The following is an 11,095-nucleotide window of genomic DNA, read 5'->3' as shown; positions in this document are numbered from 1 at the left end:
GCTAGAGGGATCCTGAGGTCACTGTAGCAACACTTAAGAGCTCCGTGGACCAAAAATCAACTCGAGATGAGGGGCTAGTCCCTGGCTTCGACTCCAGAGGAATACCACCTTACCACAAGCACCTCAAGAGGAGGCTTCTCGCAGCTTTAGTTATGTGAGAGGGACCCTGAGTTTGTGGCCTCAAGTGGAATGGACACCGCGATGCCCTGACTCAAAATAAGGCCGGATATCCCTGCAGTGACTTGAATGCAGGCTCGTCTTGCATCTCCCAAGATGAAAGGATGTCTGAATCCCCTGTGGAGACCACAGAGAAAGACCTAGTTCCCCACCTCATCGCGACCAAAGCCCTCACATCCTTTGAAAACTCCAGAGGTACGCGGAGATCAGTGCCTCCAAAGGAGACGATGCCTGACTCCTCGTGAAACTTGATAGGAGTCGCAGGATTCCTGTGCACGTGGAAAGGGACTCTTGGTCTCCCGCCTCAGCTGGAGAGGCGTCCCAATTGCCCTGCCAAGCCTCGAGGAGAATCCCTAGTTGTCCCTCGCAACTAGGCAGAAGTCTTGACGTCGCTGAACAAACACGTGGGTGGAAGGGCCATCCCCGTCGTAACTCGAGAATATACCCCAGGTTCCCGCCGCAACTCGAGAAAAACCATGAGACTTCCCCCTCGCTGCGAGAGGAAGCCTGATTCCCCGGCACTGTGTGCAGAGCAATTCCGTGTTGCACATCACACATGAAAGGAGCCTTGATTTCCTTGATGGCACGCCAGAGAAAACCCAAGAACACTGTTTCCAGGCTAGAGGGATCCTGAGGTCACTGTAGCAATACGAAAGAGCTCCGTGGACCAAAAATCAACTCGAGATGAGAGATTAGTCCCTGGCTTCGACTCCAGAGGAATACCACCTTACCACAAGCACCTCAAGAGGAGGCTTCTCTCAGCTCTAGGTATGTGAGAGGGACCCTGAGTTTGCAGCCTCAAGTCGAATGGACACCACGATGCCCTGACTCGAAATAAGGCCGGATATCCCTGCAGTGACTTGAATGCAGGCTCGTCTTGCATCTCCCAAGACGAAAGGATGTCTGAATCCCCTGTGGAGACCACAGAGAAAGACCTAGTTCCCCACCTATTCGCGACCGGAGGCCTCACATCCTTTGAAAACTCCAGAGATACGCGGAGATCAGTGCCTCCAAAGAAGCCAATGCCTGACTCCTCGTCAAACTTGATAGGAGTCCCAGGATTCCTGTGGCACGTGGAAAGGGACCCTTGGTCTCCCGCCTCAGCTGAAGAGGCGTCCCAATTGCCCTGCCAAGCCTCGAGGAGAATCCCGAGTTGTCCCTCGCAACTCGGCAGGAGTCCTGACGTCGCTGAACAACACATGGGTGGAAGGGCCATCCCCGTCGTAACTCGAGAATACACCCCAGGTTCCCGCCGCAAGTCGAGAAAAACCATGAGACTTCCCCCTCGCCGCGAGATGAGGCCCGATTCCCCTGCACTGCATGCAGAGCAATTCCGTGTTGCACATCACACATGAAAGGAGCCTTGATTTCCTTGATGGCACTCCAGAGAAACCCCAAGAACACTGTTTCAAGGCTAGAGGGATCCTGAGGTCACTGTAGCAACACGAAAGAGCTCCGTGGACCAAAAATCAACTCTAGATGAGGGGATAGTCCCTGGCTTCGACTCCAGAGGAATACCACCTTACCACAAGCACCTCAAGAGGAGGCTTCTCTCAGCTCTAGGTATGTGAGAGGGACCCTGAGATTGCAGCCTCAATTGGAATGGACACCGCGATGCCCTGACTCGAAATAAGGCCGGATATCCCTGCAGTGACTTGAATGCAGGCTCGTCTTGCATCTCCCAAGACAAAAGGATGTCTGATTCCCCTGTGGAGACCACAGAGAAACACCTAGTTCCCCACCTCATCGCGACTGGACGCCTCACATCCTTTGAAAATTCCAGAGGTATGCGGAGATCAGTGCCTCCAAAGGAGACGATGCCTGACTCCTCGTGAACCTTGATAGGTGTCCCAGGATTCCTGTGGCACGTGGAAAGGGACCCGTGGTCTCCCGCCTCAGCTGGAGAGGCGTCCCAATTGCCCTGCCAAGCCTCGAAGAGAATCCGGAGTTGTCCCTCGCAACTAGGCAGGAGTCCTGACGTCGCTGAACAAACACGTGGGTGGAAGGGCCATCCCCATCATAACTCGAGAATATAGCCCAGGTTCCCGCCGCAACTCGAGAAAAACCATGAGACTTCCCCCTCGCCGTGAGATCAGGCCCGATTCCCCTACACTGCATGCAGAGTAATTCCGTGTTGCACATCACACATGAAAGGAGCCTTGATTTCCTTGGTGGCACTCCATAGAAACCCCAAGAACACTGTTTCAAGGCTAGAGGGATCCTGAGGTACCTGTAGCAACACGAAAGAGCTCCGTGGACCAAAAATCAACTCGATTTGAGAGGTTAGTCCCTGTATTCGACTTCAGAGGAATACCACCTTACCACAAGCACCTCAAGAGGAGGCTTCTCTCAGGTCTAGGTATGTGAGAGGGACCCTGAGTTTGCGGCCTCAAGTGGAATGGGCACCGCGATGCCCTGACGCGAAAGAAGGCCGGATATCCCTGCAGTGACTTGAATGCAGGCTCGTATTGCATCTCCCAAGACGAAAGGATGTCTGAATCCCCTGTGGAAACCACAGAGAAAGACCTAGTTCCCCACCTCAACGCGACCGGAGGCCTCACATCCTTTGAAAACTCCAGAGGTACGCAGAGATCAGTGCCTCCAAAGGAGACGATGCCTGACTCCTCGTGAAACTTGATAGGAGTTCCAGGATTCCTGTGGCACGTGGAAAGGGACCCTTGGTCTCCCGCCTCAGCTGGAGAGGCGTCCCAATTGCCCTGCCAAGCCTCAAGGAGAATCCCGAGTTGTCCCTCGCAACTAGGCAGGAGTCCTGACGTAGCTGAACAAACACGTGGGTGGAAGGGCCATCCCCGTCGTAACTCGAGAATATACCCCAGGTTCCCGCCGCAGCTCGAGAAAAACCATGAGACTTCCCCCTCGCCGAGAGATGAGGCCAGATTCCCCTGCACTGCGTGCAGAGCAATTCCGTGTTGCACATCACACATGAAAGGAGCCTTGATTTCCTTGATGGCACTCCAGAGAAACCCCAAGAACACTGTTTCAAGGCTAGAGGGATCCTGAGGTCACTGTAGCAACACGAAAGAGCTCCGTGGACCCAGAATCAACTCGAGATGAGAGGTTAGTCCCTGGCTTCGACTCCAGAGGAATACCACCTTACCACAAGCACCTCAAGAGGAGGCTTCTCTCAGCTCTAGGTATGTGAGAGGGACCCTGAGTTTGCGGCCTCAAGTGGAATGAACACCGCGATGCCCTGACGCGAAAGAAGGCCGGATATCCCTGCAGTGACTTGAATGCAGGCTCGTCTTGCATCTCCCAAGACGAAAGGATGTCTGAATCCCCTGTTGAGACCACAGAGAAAGACCTAGTTCTCCACCTCATCGCGACCGGAGGCCTCACATCCTTTGAAAACTCCAGAGGTACGCGGAGATCAGTGCCTCCAAAGGAGACAATGCCTGACTCCTCGTGAAACTTGATAGGAGTCCCAGGATTCCTGAGGCACGTGGAAAGGGACCCTTGGTCTCCCGCCTCAAGTGGAGAGGCGTCCCAATTGCCCAGCCAAGCCTCGAGGAGAATCCCGAGTTGTCCCTCACAACTAGGCAGGAGTCCTGACGTCGATGAACAAACACGTGGGTGGAAGGGCCATCCCCGTCGTAACTCGAGAATATACCCCAGGTTCCCCCCGGAGCTCGAGAAAAACCATGAGACTTCCCCCTCGCCGAGAGATGAGGCCCGATTCCCCTGCACTGCGTGCAGAGCAATTCCGTGTTGCACATCACACATGAAAGGAGCCTTGATTTCCTTGATGGCACTCCAGAAAAACACCAAGAACACTGTTTCAAGGCTAGAGGGATCCTGAGGTCACTGTAGCAACACGAAAGAGCTCCGTGGACCAAAAATCAACTCGAGATGAGAGGTTAGTCCCTGGCTTCGACTCCAGAGGAATACCACCTCACCACAAGCACCTCAAGAGGAGCCTTCTCTCAGCTCTAGGTATGTGAGAGGGACCCTGAGTTTGCGGCCTCAAGTGGAATGGACACCGCGATGCCCTGACTCGAAATAAGGCCGGATATCCCTGCAGTGACTTGAATGCAGGCTCGTCTTGCATCTCCCAAAACGAAAGGGTGTCTGAATCCCCTGTGGAGACCACAGAGAAAGACCTAGTTTCCCATCTCATCGCGATCGGAGGCCTCACATCCTTTGAAAATCCCAGAGGAATGCCGAGATCAGTGCCTCCAAAGGAAACGATGCCTGACTCCTCATGAAACTTGATAGGAGTCCCAGGATTCCTGTGCACCTGGAAAGGGACGCTTGGTCTCCCGCCTCAGCTGGAGAGGCGTCCCAATTGCCCTGCCAAGCCTCGAGGAGAATCCCGAGTTGTCCCTCGCAACTAGGCAGGAGTCCTGACGTGGCTGAACAAACACGTGTGTGGAAGGGCCATCCCCGTCGTAACTCGAGAATATACCCCAGGTTCCCGCCGCAACTCGAGAAAAACCATGAGACTTCCCCCTCGCCCTGAGATGAGGCCCGATTCCCCTGCACTGCGTGCAGAGCAATTCCGTGTTGCACATCACACATGAAAGGAGCCTTGATTTCCTTGGTGGCACTTCGGAGAAACCCCAAGAACACTGTTTCAAGTCTAGAGTAATCCTGAGGTCACTGTAGCAACACAAAAGAGCTCCGTGGACGAAGAATCAACTCGAGATGAGAGGTTAGTCCCTCGCTTCGATTCCAGAGGAATACCACCTTACCACAAGCACCTCAAGAGGAGGCTTCTCTCAGCTCTAGGTATGTGAGAGGGACCCTGAGTTTGCGGCCTCAAGTGGAATGGGCACCGCGATGCCCTGACGCGAAAGAATGCCGGATATCCCTGCAGTGACTTGAATGCAGCCTCGTCTTGCATCTCCCAAGACGAAAGGATGTCTGAATCCCCTGTGGAAACCACAGAGAAAGACCTAGTTCCCCACCTCAACGCGACCGGAGGCCTCACATCCTTTGAAAACTCCAGAGGTACGCAGAGATCAGTGCCTCCAAAGGAGACGATGCCTGACTCCTCGTGAAACTTGATAGGAGTTCCAGGATTCCTGTGGCACGTGGAAAGGGACCCTTGGTCTCCCGCCTCAGCTGGAGAGGCGTCCCAATTGCCCTGCCAAGCCTCAAGGAGAATCCCGAGTTGTCCCTCGCAACTAGGCAGGAGTCCTGACGTCGCTGAACAAACACGTGTGTGGAAGGGCCATCCCCGTCGTAACTCGAGAATATACCCCAGGTTCCCGCCGCAGCTCGAGAAAAACCAAGAGACTTCCCCCTCGCCGAGAGATGAGGCCAGATTCCCCTGCACTGCGTGCAGAGCAATTCCGTGTTGCACATCACACATGAAAGGAGCCTTGATTTCCTTGATGGCACTCCAGAGAAACCCCAAGAACACTGTCTCAAGTCTAGAGGGATCCTGAGGTCACTGTAGCAACACGAAAGAGCTCCGTGGACCCAGAATCAACTCGAGATGAGAGGTTAGTCCCTGGCTTCGACTCCAGAAGAATACCACCTTACCACAAGCACCTCAAGAGGAGGCTTCTCTCAGCTCTAGGTATGTGAGAGAGACCCTGAGTTTGCGGCCTCAAGTGGAATGAACACTGCGATGCCCTGACGCGAAATAAGGACAGATATCCCTGCAGTGACTAGAATGCAGGCTCGTCTTGAATCTCCCAAGATGAAAGGATGTCTGAATCCCCTGTGGAGACCACAGAGAAAGACCTAGTTCCCCACCTCATGGCGACCGGAGGCCTCACATCCTTTGAAAACTCCAGAGGTACGCGGAGATCAGTGCCTCCAAAGGAGACGATGCCTGACTCCTCGTGAAACTTGATAGGAGTCCCAGGATTCCTGTGGCACATGGAAAGGGACCCTTGGTCTCCCGCCTCAGCTGGAGAGGCGTCCCAATTGCCCTGCGAAGCCTCGAGGAGAATCCCGAGTTGTCCCTCGCAACTAGGCAGGAGTCCTGACGTCGCTGAACAAACATGTGGGTGGAAGGACCATCCCCGTCGTAACTCGAGAATATACCCCAGGTTCCCGCCGCAACTCGAGAAAATCCATGAGACTTCCCCCTCGCCGCGAGATGAGGCCCGATTTCCCTGCACTGCGTGCAGAGCAATTCCGTGTTGCACATCACACATGAAAGGAGCCTTGATTTCCTTGATGGCACTCCAGAGAAACCCCAAGAACACTGTTTCAAGGCTAGAGGGATCCTGAGGTCACTGTAGCAACACGAAAGAGCTCCGTGGACCAAAAATCAACTCGAGATGAGAGGTTAGTCCCTGGCTTCGACTCCAGAGGAATACGACCTTACCACAAGCACCTCAAGAGGAGGCTTCTCTCAGGTCTAGCTATGTGCTGAGTTTGCGGCCTCAAGTGAAATGGACACCGCGATGCCCTGACTCGAAATAAGGCCGGATATCCCTGCAGTGACTTGAATGCAGGCTCGTCTTGCATCTCCCAAAACGAAAGGATGTCTGAATCCCCTGTGGAGACCACAGAAAAAGACCTAGTTCCCCACCTCATCGCGACCGGAGGCCTCACATCCTTTGAAAACTCCAGAGGTACGCGGAGATCAGTGCCTCCAAAGGGGACGATGCCTGACTCCTCGTGAAACTTGATAGGAGTCCCAGGATTCCTGTGGTACGTGGAAAGGGACCCTTGGTCTCCCGCCTCAGCTGGAGAGGCGTCCCAATTGCCCTGCCAAGCCTCGAGGAGAATCCCGAGTTGTCCCTCGCAACTAGGCAGGAGTCCTGACGTCGCTGAACAAACACGTGGGTGGAAGGGCCATCCCCGTCGTAACTCGAGAATATACCCCAGGTTCCCGCCGCAACTACAGAAAAACCATGAGACTTCCCCCTCGCCGCGAGATGAGGCCTGATTCCCCTGCACTGCGTGCAGAGCAATTCCGTCTTGCACATCACACATGAAAGGAGCCTTCATTTCCTTCATGGCAGTCCAGAGAAACCCCAAGAACACTGTTTCAAGGTTGAGGGATCCTGAGGTCACTGTAGCAACAGGAAAGAGCTCCGTGGACCAAAAATCAACTCGAGATGAGAGATTAGTCCCTGGCTTCGACTCCAGAGGAATACCACCTTACCACAAGCACCTCAAGAGGAGGCTTCTCTCAGCTCTAGGTATGTGAGAGGGACCCTGAGTTTGCAGCCTCAAGTCGAATGGACACCACGATGCCCTGACTCGAAATAAGGCCGGATATCCCTGCAGTGACTTGAATGCAGGCTCGTCTTGCATCTCCCAAGACGAAAGGATGTCTGAATCCCCTGTGGAGACCACAGAGAAAGACCTAGTTCCCCACCTCATCGCGACCGGAGGCCTCACATCCTTTGAAAACTCCAGAGATACGCGGAGATCAGTGCCTCCAAAGAAGCCAATGCCTGACTCCTCGTCAAACTTGATAGGAGTCCCAGGATTCCTGTGGCACGTGGAAAGGGACCCTTGGTCTCCCGCCTCAGCTGGAGAGGCGTCCCAATTGCCCAGCCAAGCCTCGAGGAGAATCCCGAGTTGTCCCTCACAACTAGGCAGGAGTCCTGACGTCGATGAACAAACACGTGGGTGGAAGGGCCATCCCCGTCGTAACTCGAGAATGTACCCCAGGTTCCCCCCGGAGCTCGAGAAAAACCATGAGACTTCCCCCTCGCCGAGAGATGAGGCCCGATTCCCCTGCACTGCGTGCAGAGCAATTCCGTGTTGCACATCACACATGAAAGGAGCCTTGATTTCCTTGATGGCACTCCAGAAAAACACCAAGAACACTGTTTCAAGGCTAGAGGGATCCTGAGGTCACTGTAGCAACAAGAAAGAGCTCCGTGAACCAAAAATCAACTCGAGATGAGAGGTTAGTCCCTGGCTTCGACTCCAGAGGAATACCACCTCACCACAAGCACCTCAAGAGGAGCCTTCTCTCAGCTCTAGGTATGTGAGAGGGACCCTGAGTTTGCGGCCTCAAGTGGAATGGACACCGCGATGCCCTGCCTCGAAATAAGGCCGGATATCCCTGCAGTGACTTGAATGCAGGCTCGTCTTGCATCTCCCAAAACGAAAGGGTGTCTGAATCCCCTGTGGAGACCACAGAGAAAGAACTAGTTTCCCATCTCATCGCGATCGGAGGCCTCACATCCTTTGAAAATCCCAGAGGAATGCCGAGATCAGTGCCTCCAAAGGAAACGATGCCTGACTCCTCATGAAACTTGATAGGAGTCCCAGGATTCCTGTGCACGTGGAAAGGGACCCTTGGTCTCCCGCCTCAGCTGGAGAGGCGTCCCAATTGCCCTGCCAAGCCTCGAGGAGAATCCCGAGTTGTCCCTCGCAACTAGGAAGGAGTCCTGACGTCGCTGAACAAACACGTGGTTGGAAGGGCCATCCCCGTCGTAACTCGAGAATATACCCCAGGTTCCCGCCGCAACTCGAGAAAAACCATGAGACTTCCCCCTCGCTGCGAGATGAGGCCCGATTCCCCTGCACTGCGTGCAGAGCAATTCCTTGTTGCACATCACACATGAAAGGCGCCTTGATTTCCTTGATGGCACTCCAGAGAAAATCCAAGAACACTGTTTCAAGGCTAGCGGGATCCTGAGGTCACTGTAGCAACACGAAAGAGCTCCGTGGACCAACAATCAACTCGAGATGACAGGTTACTTCCTGGCTTCGACTCCAGAGGAATACCACCTTACCACAAGCACCTCAAGAGGAGGCTTCTCTCAGCTCTACCTATGTGCTGAGTTTGCGGTCTCAAGTGGAATGGACACCGCGATGCCCTGACTCGAAATAAGGCCGGATATCCCTGCAGTGACTTGAATGCAGGCTCGTCTTGCATCTCCCAAGACGAAAGGATGTCTGAATCCCCTGTGGAGACCACAGAAAAAGACCTAGTTCTCCACCTCATCGCGACCGGAGGCCTCACGTCCTTTGAAAACTCCAGAGGTACGCGGAGATCAGTGCCTCCAAAGGAGACGATGCCTGACTCCTCGTGAAACTTGATAGGAGTCCCAGGATTCCTGTGGCACGTGGAAACGGACCCTTGGTCTCCCGCCTCAGCTGGAGAGGCGTCCCAATTGCCCTGCCAAGCCTCGAGGAGAATCCCGAGTTGTCCCTTGCAACTCGGCAGGAGTCCTGACGTCGCTGAACAAACACTTGTGTGTAAGGGCCATCCCCGTCGTAACTCGAGAAATTACCCCAGGTTCCCGCCGCAACTCGAGAAAAACCATGAGACTTCCCCCTCGCCCTGAGATGAGGCCCGATTCCCCTGCACTGCGTGCAGAGAAATTCCGTGTTGCACATCACACATGAAAGGAGCCTTGATTTCCTTGGTGGCACTTCGGAGAAACCCCAAGAACACTGTTTCAAGTCTAGAGTAATCCTGAGGTCACTGTAGCAACACGAAAGAGCTCCGTGGACCAAGAATCAACTCGAGATGAGAGGTTAGTCCCTGGCTTCGACTCCAGAGGAATACCACCTTACCACAAGCACCTCAAGAGGAGGCTTCTCTCAGGTCTAGGTATGTGAGAGGGACCCTGAGTTTGCGGCCTCAAGTGGAATGGACACCGCGATGCCCTGGCTCGAAATAAGGCCGGATATTCCTGCAGTGACTTGAATGCAGGCTCGTCGTGCATCTCCCAAGACGAAAGGATGTCTGAATCCCCTGTGGAGACCTCAGAAAAAGACCTAGTTCCCCACCTCATCGCGACCGGAGGCCTCACGTCCTTTGAAAACCCCAGAGGAATGCCGAGATCAGTGCCTCCAAAGGAAACGATGCCTGACTCCTCATGAAACTTGATAGGAGTCCCAGGATTCCTGTGCACGTGGAAAGGGACGCTTGGTCTCCCGCCTCAGCTGGAGAGGCGTCCCAATTGCCCTGCCAAGCCTCGAGGAGAATCCCGATTTGTCCCTCGCAAATAGGCAGAACTCATGCCATCACTGAACAAACACGTGTGTGTAAGGGCCAACCCCGTCGTAACTCTAGAATATACCCCAGGTTCCCGCCGCAACTCGAAAAAAACCATGAGACTTCCCCCTCGCCGTGAGATGAGGCCTGATTCCCCTGCCGTGCGTGCAGAGCAATTCCGTGTTGCACATCACACATGAAAGGAGCCTTGATTTCCTGGATGGCACTCCAGAGAAACCCCAAGAACACTGTTTCAAGGCTAGAGGGATCCTGAGGTCACTGTAGCAACAAGAAAGAACTCTGTGGACCAAAAATCATCTCGAGATGAGAGGTTAGTCCCTAACTTCGACTCCAGAGGAATACGACCTAACCACAAGCACCTCAAGAGGAGGCTTCTCTCAGCTCTAGGTTTGTGAGAGGGACCCTGAGTTTGCGGCCTCAAGTGGAATGGACACCGCGATGCCCTGACTCGAAATAAGGCCGGATATAACTGCAGTGACTTGAATGCAGGCTCGTCTTGCATCTCCCAAGAAGAAAGGATGTCTGAATCCCCTGTGGAGACCACAGAGAAAGACCTAGTTCCCCACCTCATCGCGACCGGAGGCCTCACATCCTTTGAAAACTCCAGAGGTACGCGGAGATCAGTGCCTCCAAAGGAGACGATGCCTGACTCCTCGTGAAACTTGATAGGAGTCGCAGGATTCCTGTGGCTCGTGGAAAGGGGCCCTTGGTCTCCCGCCTCAGCTGGAGAGGCATCCCAATGGCCCTGCCAAGCCTCGAGGAGAATCCCGAGTTGTCCCTCGCAACTAGGCAGGAGTCCTGACGTCGCTGAAGAAACACGTGTGTGGAAGGGCCATCCCCGTCGTAACTCGAGAATATACCCCAGGTTCCCGCCTCAACTGGAGAAAAACCATGAGACTTCCCCCTCGCCGCGAGATGAGGCCCGATTCCCGTGCATGCGTGCAGAGCAATTCCGTGCTGCACATCACACATGAAAGGAGCCTTGATTTCCTTGATGGCACTCCAGAG

Source organism: Cervus elaphus, chromosome 10 (assembly GCF_910594005.1).
Source record: "Cervus elaphus chromosome 10, mCerEla1.1, whole genome shotgun sequence".
Taxonomy (NCBI): Eukaryota; Metazoa; Chordata; class Mammalia; order Artiodactyla; family Cervidae; genus Cervus; species Cervus elaphus.
Note: the sequence above shows the minus strand (reverse complement) of the source record.